The 13,145-nt window shown below is 39.2% G+C and overlaps 1 protein-coding gene and 1 non-coding gene across 5 annotated transcripts in view; one reads left to right on the top strand and one right to left on the bottom strand.

The window, feature by feature from the left end:
- LOC149933179 (synaptogenesis protein syg-2-like) overlaps positions 1–13,145 on the top strand; it is a 128,087-nt gene that overhangs the window by 36,161 nt on the left and 78,781 nt on the right. The window lies entirely within an intron of this gene.
- On the bottom strand, positions 195–276 carry TRNAL-AAG (transfer RNA leucine (anticodon AAG)). Its single transcript has one exon. It is a non-coding gene; the product is annotated as a tRNA-Leu (tRNA).

Below are 13,145 nucleotides of genomic sequence, written 5' to 3'. Positions count from 1 at the left end.
CTTACATCGTCATTGTTCACCTAAATTGGAACTACGAAAAAACTTTGGCAACGGTGGGATTCGAACCCACGCCTCCGAAGAGACTGCTGCCTTAAACCAGCGCCTTAGACCGCTCGGCAACGCTACCCCTAGCGTCGGGGCCTATTTAACTTACATCGTCATTGTTCACCTAAATTGGAACTACGAAAAAACCTTGGTAACGGTGGGATTCGAACCCACGCCTCCGAAGAGACTGGTGCCTTAAACCAGCGCCTTAGACCGCTCGGCCACGTTACCCCTATCGTCGGGGCCTTTTTATCCTACATCGTCATTGTTCGACTTAATCGGAACTACGGGAAAATGTTGGCAACGGTGGGATTCGTGGCGTTTCTCGAATTGGGAACGATGACCATCGGAAAAACGAAAGCGTGATAATATTTTATTCATTGAGCGAAAGTTTTAAAGGAAATTCCCCGGAACTCGTCATCCCTTTTTGAATATGATTTTTCAATACGGTTCCTTCTCTCTCGCTCGAGAAACGAATTTGAAAGAAGGTAGTTGCCTAACTTGGCGAGAGATTTGTGGGGGGGGGGGGGGGAAATCGACGGTCCACCCTTTGGGTAAATCTTATTATTTCTGGAATAGGCTTCGAAAATGCATTAAGTTCGGAGTGTAAAAGAAAATGACATAATTACATTTGGCGGCGTGCGGCGGGGATTGGCCCCTGGAAACGAACCAAATATTGCGCTGCCAAATTTCGCCCGAAAACGGTGGGGTTAGGATCGTGACCTTTCAGACCGACTCGAAGCAACGATTTTAGCGAGGAACTCTTGAACTTATTGATACATTTCTTACTCATACGCGACTAGAAGAGAAAAGGAGGCCGTCTCGAGATTCCGTTTGATCCCCTTCCGCTTCTTTTTCTTTAAAAAAAGAGCTCGCTTAAATTGCATTTCGTGGAATTGAAATTTAATTTTGATCGCCGCGTAAGCAATATCATCCCTTCCTCCGTTGCTCTAGCGGCCCAGCGAAATCAATTGTTCAGGTTTAGCTAAGAATTTCGGTATTTGTTGTTTCTTTTGCGGTTCTCTGGCGGAGCAAATGTTACGAGATATATATAGCTTTATCGTTCTATCGCGGGTCGTCTCGGAGACCGCGACTCCCGTCACGTTGCGCGCAAATTAAATTAAGGGTCAAGTTGCTTCGCTTGGAATGTGCTACACCTCCGTTTTTCTTGCATTATTTATTTTTCGGCTTTTGCGAGCGTACGTTCCAGTTGGTGACATTTAGAACCTTCAATCTTGATTAGTTTGGATTCTGGGATTATATAACATCGTTTGAATCTTTACAAAGTCGAAATAAAGACGCTGGAAAGTTTCGCTCGGTTTATACTAAAGCAATTACAGTTCGTGCGTAGCCTAAAGTGGAAGCTTTGTTCGAACTATTGAACCAATTTTAAACCCTCGCCAAGCTATATACGCTTGTTAATAACAATGATTTTACACGTATTTCTTGTATATGAAGTAAAGAACGGCTTTGACTTTTAAAGGGGAAAAGTTTATTTGTTTATATTCAAAATAAATAACTTCATATTTAAATAAATTTGAAAAATCCGTTGTGGTATTAAAAAGTAACGAATATATGATTTTTTCATGCAAAACTGATTTCCTGAATTTCAATCCCTTTTTGAAAACTAAAACAATGAAAATATTTTCGGTAAAAGTCTATTTTTGAAATATCTGACGTAAGCAACGGTTGGTAACTCTCTAGTCTATTTCGATATTTTTATACCTGAACGAGCGTTTGTAAATATTGATTTTTCTTATAATAGACAAATTTAAATAAAATGTTTAAAACAACCATTACCAAAAACTCCTATTTCTTTAAAAGCTGGCTAAAGCGTTTTAAGCGGTAAAATATATATTTATTCCTATATATTTATTCGTCATTTTTGTAAACTTTCTTTTATAAATTTCTATTTTTAAGCATAATAAACATTGATGAATTATTTAGAACACGTTTTAAACTACGTTTTTTATTTTTAGTTAATTTAAAATTGATTAAAACCATAAGAAACGATATTTCATTTTGAAAAAGCAGATTTCAGCAACTCTGATTAGGAGTGTCCAGTTCTTATCGCGACCGTAACTCGAGTCCTTTTTCTCTTAATAAGGTCCTCGCGAGTTGGTCTGTTTTTGCGGTTGCTCGTAATCCAGATTCGAATTTAATTGGTTTCCTTCAAACAATGCGCTGGACGAATAGCTTTAAACCGTTCCATTCTCCTCTTTCATCCTTTTTGACACAAAAAGGGACCTTTGCCGTATACCTTTCTTTTTTTGCCATTCTTTCTAATCCGCTGCTATTTCTCGTCCTTCTGCCCCGTTTCTTTGTAACTGAAAGAGCCGACCAATTCGATGTTTACTCGAAACTCCGAGATCGGGTACAGTTTGTTTCACCCTTCTTCATTTTGGGGGTTTCTTTTGGTCTTTTGTGGTCGCCTAACAATGGCGCATAATTAATAATGAAGCCCGAAAGCGGAACTCAATAGATACGTTGTATACGTTTTTAATTAGCAACGCTCTAGTTTCTTCGTACATCAGCGCTTCTGTTGACCTTTAAATCCAAAAAGAGGTCTCTTTTTAAACTTATACAGCTATTTTTTTTAAATATTTCTTTATTAAGAAGTTTAATAATTAATTTAGAAGGTTCATTTACTGAATAAAGATTAGGTTGCTCTGATTTTAATTTAAAATCTCAGTTGTATCTCGTAACGTCTTCTTTTAAGATAATGATTTAGGGCACGCCAGAAACAAAGTAATGAAAACGTTGCTAAAACCTTTGACTAACTTTTATGGCAATTTCCCATACACGAGTGTTTTTTTGAAACCACTGGCTTTATGTTTAAAACCCGCGCAAATGGGCTGGAGACAAGCGGCAATTATTAAATAACAACTTTCTAAAAAGGTGCCATTTCGTTGGGATTTTCGCGAACTACTTTTTCGGATTTTACGTCTCCGGTCAAAAAGTTTATATTTCTGGAGCAATTTCCTAATTTTATTTCTCTCTGGCAGCCGCGTAAATGGCGGAAAGCGAGCGAAAAAAGTGTATTAAAAGGGTGTTTTAGGACCGGAGGCGATTCCATAGTTGGCCCTTAAAAAAGAGACGCGCTCCTGTCAGATCGCGGCCGAGTTGGCCGTAGCTTCCGTTCTGGAGGGACTCGTATTCCGAGTAGCCGTACACCTTTTTGGGTCTTAAAAAGAGCTCCTATCGCGGCTGTAATCTTTATAGGCGAAACGTAAAAATCCTTTAGCAAGAAGGGTTCGCTCGTAAAGTCATCCGGCAGCCACGCGGGAAGTCGCCCATTCTGAAATGAAAAAGCAAAGAAGCGCAAACTTTTAGCTCAGTTCTTCCGAGGAAAAATCAATATTCATTTCAGGACCTCCTCGTTTCCCCGTTGCGGTTCCTGGCCCTTTTTTACCCTTTTTGACCTTGACCCTTAAAAACCACCCGCTAGCATTAATATAATTACGATTGTAGGTGACGTTGCCGTACCATCAATTCGACCGTAGATGTTTTATTCCAGTTTTTACACTTTTTTCATATTTTTGAGCGTTTAGATTATAAATTTTAAAGTTCCAACAAAGATCTATAAATATGTAGTTGGTCATAAGTGAAGTACTTTAGCGCGTATAGGATATTATTATCGTTCTCGTTGGTTTACAAATAGCTCTAACAAGGAGACATCCCGAAGTGTTACCCACCAATTTTGTTCAAACTCGGGGGATTGTTAGACCTTCGTGTAACATGAAAAATCCTAAAGGGGATTTATTCAATGGGCAACCGTTTTGCCATGGCAACGAAAAATGTTTTTGATAACAACAAATGGAAATTTTCCCATTGAAAATAACATGAGATTCTGACCGATTCCTAGGATCCCCCTGTGAAAAATTTTAACAAATTTAAAAATTTCGAAAATGCCAAAAATTTTTAAAATAGATAAAAATTAATAAAAAAAACATCAAAATTGATCAACTTTTGATCAATTTGAGGTCAAAATCCCATGTTATTTTCAATGGGAAAATTTAATAATTTGTGTTGTCAAAAACATTTTTCGTTACCATGGCAAAACGGTTGCCCATTGAATAAATTCCCTTCCGGATTTTTCATGATACATGAAGGTGTAAAAATCCCCCGAGTTTGAACAAAATCGGTGGGTTACACTTCGGGATGTCTCCTTGTAAGTCTTGTAGAAGTGGGTGATTCCTAATATGGCCGTGACCACGATTGTTGGTGGTGTTTTTTTTTTTAACTCCGCAACCTCCTTTTGGGCCTCTCGCTCTTTACGCCATCATCCATCGTGGCCGAGCTTTGATCCAACCCATCCCCCCCGCGAATGCAGTCTTTCAAGCCATGTACCAGCAAAACACCACCTAAGCCAACTCGATACAATAGTGTTGTTGTCGTTCCCCCTCCGACCATACCCCTTCTCATCCGCCGGTATTTCCCCCTGGTATAGGGCCCGCGCTCGACTGTTGTGGAGAGGAGACACATACGCCTATTACTAAAGTGTCTTCTTTCGCGACGGCTCGAAGGAGTCGGGTTCTTCTCTTTTTGGGAGAAATGTCCGAAGAAATCGTCCGCCGCTAGATGGGGCGGCGATGGCTGGCTGGTCGCCGGTTCATTTATTATACTCGAACGGGCTCGTGCCGCCTTTAGTTGTCGAAACCGTTTGTCAGGAAAGGAAGGAGGCTCCTCTTTTCTCGGGCGCTTTGATAACCCCTCCTCGAATGTCATTCTAATATTCGTTTCCGTATTAGATTTCTGCCCGCCACCACCCCCGGATCCCGATCCCGATCCCGATCCCGCCTTTATAAATCGTATATTCGCTCCGGAAAGGTTTTGTAGCGTATAATGAAAGTCAATGGGGGATTTTTCCTCCCCCCTGAGAACCTAGCGTCCAAGAATTCACCTTATTCCCCTTTTTTTCTTTCTGCGGAGCGAAACCTTTTTCGGTTCGCGGGGGTGTTCGTGTAAGGTTTCCCTCTAATGGTTTTTATAACGAAAAGAAAAGGGTGGTGCTTATCTTAACGCGGGGGGCCCAGTTTGTTCTTTCGCTGGTACGATTTATCTTTACACACATACACGCAGTTAGAACGAACATCGTAGCCTATACTCCTATTACGGCAGGCGGGAGATCCGATGGAAGTCGGATTATCATAATGGCTGCGAAAGGATATCGTCGCCGCGCTGTGTAGTGGCGCTCAGAAAGAAGAGTCACTTCTGCTTCGGCGGGTGACGGCGGATGGGAGCTAGTATCGAAAAGTGACACGACCGTGACCGTCGAGGGATAAAAAATTGAATAATATATTTTAAGCTGTCTTCTCGCAAATGGTTTCTTTGAAAAATTAATTTCTTTCTCGCAATTCGAAGTTTCTGTCCGCTCCTCTTCGCCATCACGGTTCCATTCGAAGCTCTTACGATTTAAACTAAGGGTCGTATCCAAAATCTGATTATTACGATATTGGGCAAAGAATTTCAGACAAATATTTCAACGGTAAAACAATTTCGCCCTTTTGAAGTTCTAGTTCTCCAACGCAGTTACTACATGGTGGTCTTAAATACACCTTTTTGCTATCCTACAGGAAAATGCCAAATATTCCTTAACTTTCAAAGCTATATCTGCTATTAACACCGCCGTTGCAATAAATGTTTCTTTTGGAAAATAGTTGATTTTCGTATTAAGTAAATAAATCGGTTACTGGAAATATTCTTGTATTGATATATATTTTTATATTTAATTCATTAAAACGTTGGTCTCATACAACTATTGGATTTCTTAAGAAAAAGCTTAACATTTTATATTATGCTGTTTCCATTAAAATCTCAAACCAAATGGGCGTATTACGTTTATCTCGGAAAATATCTACGCCTAAAATGTTCAAAACATTACACCAACCATTTTTCAATGGAAAGCTCGAGACTGTAATCCGTACTATAAAACAGCCCCACAATCTTAGCAATTTTTGTATTAAACTACTTTTCCCTTTAATTAACCTCAAATTTATATCATCATAGTCACTTAGACGCAAAAAAGCACCATCATCAAGTTATAATATTTCTCACGATAGATGGCTCTTCAAAATTTCCCATCATTTACTTAAAAAAAAATCGGATGACGCGCTTCGTTCCCTGGAAACTCATCATTTTAAAGTAGTCCCTTCAAATAGAGCCTATAGATATCACCAACGATTTCCCGAGGCTATAATGTTTCGGCTGTTCTCGCGGGCCTTTATACCAACAGCCTCTTTAGAAAGGGTTTGGCCTTCCTTAAACAGATGAGTAATTTATTTTTTTCACTCTTCGAGAAGCGATGGGGGAAAAACAAACTTTATATACGGCGGATATCTTTGGGCCCGGGGTAATAAGTATATAGATGGGTATACGCTTGATTGACACGTATGTAAACTCTAGGCTCGCTTCACTCGCCACCAAAGAACGCGTGGAAGCGCGTAAAGAAAAATATAGGCCTTTCGAAAGGTTCCAAAATTCTAGCTTCCTCCGGGATGACATACCACCAACGGCACGCGGCCCACCTTCTCATAGAGCGACGTGTTTATATCGATTACGAGAACTTGGAGAACCTCGGCGCGTCGTCATATAAACACCCTAGCGGGGCTTTTTGGAAGCTAATAAACACTCTGAACTCAGCGTTCTTTCTCAATTGACTTCTGTGAAAGGAGTTTGGCCCGGGGGCCGACAGATCGACAATCTGCGAAGGTGCGAAACGTCGCCGTATACTCCAGCGGCGTGTATAGAAAGCCATCAGGAATGGCAATGGACGGGGAAGAAGCGACTCCTATCCAAATATTCTCGAAGGAGTCTATCAAAAGAGGATATATATTTTCACGACACTACACCTCATAGCACTGCCAAAAACGGCCTTATTTGTTGGGCTCCTTTTCGGAGATAAACTCGCGAAGAGTTGACAGTTTCCTTTTCTGGGAAAGCTCGCGTCGACGCCCGGATTAAAAGAAATCTTCGATAATTCAATTTCGGTTTGAAACCGTCCAATAGCGCCCGAAACTTGATATCCGGGATGAGAAAAAAAAACGATCATTTCAACTCACCTTTCAAAAAGTCCCTTTATCAGTTTTTATCACCTCCAACCGGACCTCTAACGGGATATGGGTCGCGCGTTTCCGGCGGAGTTAATGAAATCTCTGTTAGGTTGCGATATAAGCGTTGGCTATAGTTTATAATTGATATTTTCGTAATTATCAGTGTAAGGAAAAACGTATTTGACTTAGTAATCAACGTAAGACGCATCTTACGGGAATAACGTATTTGACCTAGTAATCAACGTAAGACGCATCTTACGGGAATAACGTATTTGACCTAGTAATCAACGTAAGACGCATCTGGCGTGAAAAACGTATTTGACCTAGTAAATTTAAAATAACATTATGTTCTTTCCAATAATTTAAGTTTTACATTCTTAGATAGACTTTATTCGTTACGATGCTTGATGATATTTTCAGAATAAGAATAAAAGTAATTCTAAATTTAAATATTATAAGTATTCGATAATACTGTATGAAATATTTTACGGTTTCGTAAATGTATCATATTGGTTACTTCAAGAATGTATTTATATATACGTATAGACAATGACTATTTTGAGATGCTCCGGGGGCATCATGGTCAAATTTCCCCCTGGGGGAAAGAACCAATCCGACATTAAATCCGAAATCCAGCCTAGATTTCTTCAAAATCTCTAAATCCGACAAGAAATCCCGAAATCCGACGACAAAACGATAAAACCGACGATAAATCCCGAAATTCGACGTTTAATCTTGAAATCCAACGAGAAATCCGACGACAATTCGAAAAATCCCGAAATGCGACGAGAAATCCGGAAATGCGACGTGAAATCCCGAAATCCAACGAGAAATCCCGAAATCAGGCAAGAAATCCGACGACAAATCAGGAAATCCAACGAGAAATCCGACGTGAAATCCCGAAATCCAACGAGAAATCCCGAAATCAGGCAAGAAATCCGACGACAAATCGCGAAATCCAACGAGAAATCCTGGAATCGTGAAATCCAACGATAAATCCGACGTGAAATCCCGAAATCCAACGAGAAATCCCGAAATCATGCAAGAAATCCGACGACAAATCGCGAAATCCAACGAGAAATCCTGGAATCGTGAAATCCAACGAGAAATCCGACGTGAAATCCCGAAATCCAACGAGAAATCCCGAAATCAAGCAAGATATCCGACAACAAATCGCGAAATCGCGAAATCCAACGAGAAATCCCGAAATCAAGCAAGAAATCCGACGACAAATCGCGAAATCATGAAATCCAATGAGAAATCCTGGAATCGTGAAATCCAACGATAAATCCGGAAATCCGATGTGAAATCGCGATATCCAACGAGAAAACGCGGTGCCGTATTTACTTAGAGCGAAGGAACTTACTGTTAGATCATGAGGGCGATTGGGAGTAACTCTCAAAATCGTCGCAAAATAAATAAATACATTCTAGACTGCCATTGAAATATAAAATAAATACTTGAAACATTCTTTATTTGGCGATGAGCTAGGCTATATAATATGAGAGTGTGCGCGTAGGGACAGAGCGCGAAAAATCAGTAGAAGAATAAAAGAGTAAGAGGGGAGGGGGAGTATGTAAAGGAAGTAAGAGTGTATGCCGGTATTGGTATTCCGCGGCTCAATGAGGCGGAAAGGGAAAAGTTATAAAGTGATATTGATTCTGGCAGGCGAAATCTCCCCTCCCCGATTGCTCGCAGGCTGGCTCGTTCTAGTCGGTGCCTTTCAAAGCCTGCTCCCCATAAAACACATTATAAATTCCATCCACAGCCAGAAATTCAGTGGTTGCGATGAAACAAATTGGAATGCACCTCTCAGTTTCTCGAATGGCCAAGAAACGCGGCCAGCCCAGCGGCTCATTTCGACGCCGGAGTATTGCCTTTTTCACCTTTTTGCACCCGCGGACTCTAATCTGTAGGCGTAACGACTGTAGTGACGCTCGTGTTGTAGTGGCACGTCAATTTACTATATATCCCACTAACAAGGAGAGTACCCGAGGTGTTTATTGCCGATTTACTTCAAAGTCGGGCGTAATGTAGACCAATATGAGATATGAAATTTCCGAAAAGGAGACGTTGCACTAGCCATTCGATTTGCTATGGCAACCGAAAATGTTTTTTTTTCATTGGTTCCTTAAGACTGACGCCTGCCGACGTGATTGAAAACACTTCAGTGACATTTTTTCTTCCCCCTCTCGTGACCACGGAAAAATAAACAATTATAGACGCTGATTTTATCTACGTAGTCATTCACTATAAGTATAAATAAATAGTAAATTTGGAACTATTAATTTATCTTAATAGCAGCGGTAAATATTTACTTTATTATATTTAGAAAAAAAAATTGTTATCGATCTTCATTATTCTCAATAAATGACTGTTGTTTTAATACCGGTAATTATTGCAAGAAAAAACAAGAATGCATTTAGGTTAATAGATAATATGAAGCCGCAACGTTTTAAACTTACCGGGAGAAAGGGAGGTGGTTTGCGTATGAAAAAACGGTAGGATGTAGTTTATCATCCGGGAAACACAAGGCGAACAAGGTGTGGCCCAAATATTCTCTGTTCACTTGAATATATTCAAGTATTCTGTAATTTGATTTTGTTCAATGTATGATCGAGGTCAAGGTTAACTTAAAATCATATTGGTTTCCGAAATTGTAAATTAGATTTTATTGAAAAATAGTTCCATAGCAGTGAGGGATTATCCAATAGGTGCATCAGGAGCCCTCAAAAATTACATAATAATAATAAAGAAATATAGAAACCCCTTTGACATAAAATCCTCCTTATGTAGAGGTCGGTAACGGTTAATCATTATCCATGTTTAAATTGATTTTTTTCGGGAAAAAAGTTAAACAAAGAAATTTACCGGTTAAAATTTCGGAAAATGATTAAAAAACATGTATTATTCGTAAAATTTGAGCTTTTTATCGAAAAAAACGTCGTTTTTCCGATTAATTTTACAAATTTATCAAAAATTTAATCGGATAATACAGAAATATAAATTACTTGATCAAAACGTTTTACGAATAATTTTGAGAGCTTTATCTATTGAATAAAAGTTAACCATCCCCGACCTCTATCCTTATGAGAGAATTTCGCCTAGGAAGACATCTTTTTGTCCTATTTACTCCATTTAAAACAGATCCTTCAGATAAGGCTTAGTGAAACCGCGTGGTGGTCGTGAACCTGATTGTTTTTTAGAGTGCAGTTGGGTAGAAACATTCGAACGCCTCGGGAATTCGATGTAAGCCAGTCGAAATCAATCACAAGGATGATGATCCGAATTTTAATCCGCCAGGCTTTCGTTAGATCTAATAAAAGGGAAGTACCCGATCAGTTAGCCCGAGTATCAAAGCTGGCCCAATTTATTATTTCTCTTCTCGAAGTTTTCAATCGCAAGTTGATTTAACTTCCAACGGAAGTAGAGGCTATTTGTCGCTTTAAGATGAAGACTTTTACCACCTCATGGTTGAAAGTAACTGTATGGAACGCGCTAAGACTTGGTAGAGAAATAGCCAAGCGTAAATAAAACCAAACGCCTACTAAAAAGATCGTCAAATTTATCCTGCAAATTTACCAAAACCCAAAAAAGAGATTTCGGATCCAAAGATGTGCCGTCGCGATAACGTTTAACCCAGTTTTATTCCGTCTGAACCTAGTTTCAATTTCAGAGAAAATATAACGAAGAAATGGAAAAAGATAAATTTGATTGTAATGGCGTTTCCGGAGAAACGAAATTTAGACGGAACTATTTTATTTCCTAAGGAAGCCATTTTTAATAATTTCACCCGCTAGCTACAAAAATTTCGGTTGCTGCGAGTTTTCGGCTTAATGCGTATAAAATCTAATATCTCTAGTTGTTTTGAAATTTTAAATTGATTACGTTAGTATTAAAGTTTTATTTGATAGCTCGCTCGCCAAAAATAAAACCTTTCTAGATTTAACTATTTTTGTTGGCAGCCCTGATTATTTCCAAATTTGCCTCGCTTTACATTCATAATTAAAAACGTTGGAGTGTTCAAATTAGTAGGGAAGCACTTTACGATTAAGAAAGGATTAAAATTAGACGCTTTAAATTATTTTATTTGTAGCAACGTTTCCGAAATAAGTACTTTTTCTTATTCGGGGCAGCGTACATGTCGGAAAAAAATAAAACACTTTGAGATTTCCAACCATTAGTAATATTTTTTAAGTAAGAAAAGCAAATTGACCTTGGATGTAAAACCGATCTTTATTGAACATTCTTGATTAATGCGAGACACAAATGAAGGGGAAAAAACAATAACGAGGTTCTTCCGTTCTTCGTAGAGGGCGCGTCGAGTCCGTGTCGTTTGTCACACCATAATCGCAACAATAATTTATATATCGCTGGTTGACGTGACTGAAATAAAAACTAAAATATTTCCGATTCGCAATTCTATAAAAAGGCGTATACGAAACGTCGGCGCGATTCGGCGATTTTTAGTATAAAGAATCGACAACATGTCCAACAGTCTCTGATTTTCCCCCTCCCCATCCCCCTATTCATTTTCTTTGTACACACAACCTCGGTTGAGTGCGTAAACTCTGAAACTCTTTCAGGGAATTCCAATCGTCCTATCATCCCTTTTAAGAAAACTACGTTCTAAACAGAAATCTCTGTCGGTTTGCGACACGATACTCGAGCCTCTCTATAGACGAATATAACCCTGTGTTTTCATTCCCTTTCCTCTTTCTCTCTCTTGGTTCCTCTTGGTTCCTCTTCGGCCGTCAAGACTGTAAAAGAGACGCGAGAGAGAGTGCGTGAGGAGGGAAAGACGCATCCGCCGGGGAATTCGGCTAATTAAGATGTTATTCCGCAAGAATAAATTCGGCGCAATGATTTCGACGATCGACTCTAGCGCGGCAGCGGATGAGTTTTTCCATTAAGTGAACCCATACTCGGAAGTTATCCAGGCGACAACGATGACGACTATCCATGCCCCCTAGCGTAAATAAAAAATGATCCCGCGGCGGAGATGGAGGAAAAAAAACGCGTCTTTTCAAAACACGGATGATTAATTTCCAAAACAATATGAAGTTGACACGTGTAAATCTTCGCGATAAATCACTAAAATAAAATAAAAAAAAGCAGGCTCCAGCTTCTCCCGTCGTTCGAAAGAAGCCCGAAGAAATAAAATGAAGGCTTTCGGAGTGAATTAAGGGAACTTCTTTTTCGCGCGTCGAGCCATATTGTAAGGAGGTCACCGTCGCGCATCACACCTACGCGGAGAGGGCGATAAATCATGTCATTGCGAAGAGAAAATTTAACTTCGGGGAAATAAAAAAACACACTTACAATGCTCGATTTATTCGAGGGAAAAAAATATATTTTAGCTTAAGATAGAATTCGCGGTTGCCACTTTCGGTATGTGAGGCTTCGATCTACGTATATATATATATAAGTGCTTTTGTTTTCTCTATACCCAGCTATTGCTAATAAATAATTCTACGACGGTGTGAGAAGGCTATGAATGAGTTTGTTTTATTAATGCGCTTTTCACTTTAATCCACTAGTGCTACACTTCCAGCTAGAGTTGGACAAAGTGTAGCCCAAAAATTTCTACATTGATATTATTTTTTCGTCTGTGTTTTGGGAAAATTTTACAATTTTTGTACCTTGCATTTTGATACATATTTAATCTATAAATCTTGCAGTTAACTAACCACATTTAAAAACAGTCAGAATACACACAATCCTTCTAATGTGTTAAGTTTGTTTGAGCTATTCACAGCAACCTGCAACGCCGGTAACAGAACCAATATATATCCACGGTCACACATAATTGTATTTACACTTATTTGTTACTTCTAGTCTTACTTTGAAAGCATCTAAGATTCCTTCGATCAGTGTCACTCTTATTTTTTACTTCTGATCACACGTATTTGTTACTACTAGTCAGCCGTTGAGTGTCCCACTTATTTTTTCTGGTTATACGACAAAGACTACTTCGATCAGTTTCAAACATATTTGTTACTTCTGATCACACTTATTTGTTACGTTGAGTGTCACACTTATTACTTC

The sequence above is a fragment of the Leiobunum rupestre genome, chromosome 8, assembly GCF_980474605.1.
Source record: "Leiobunum rupestre chromosome 8, qqLeiRupe1.1.hap1, whole genome shotgun sequence".
Lineage (NCBI taxonomy): Eukaryota > Metazoa > Arthropoda > Arachnida > Opiliones > Sclerosomatidae > Leiobunum > Leiobunum rupestre.
This window is presented reverse-complemented; position numbering and strand designations above follow the sequence as displayed.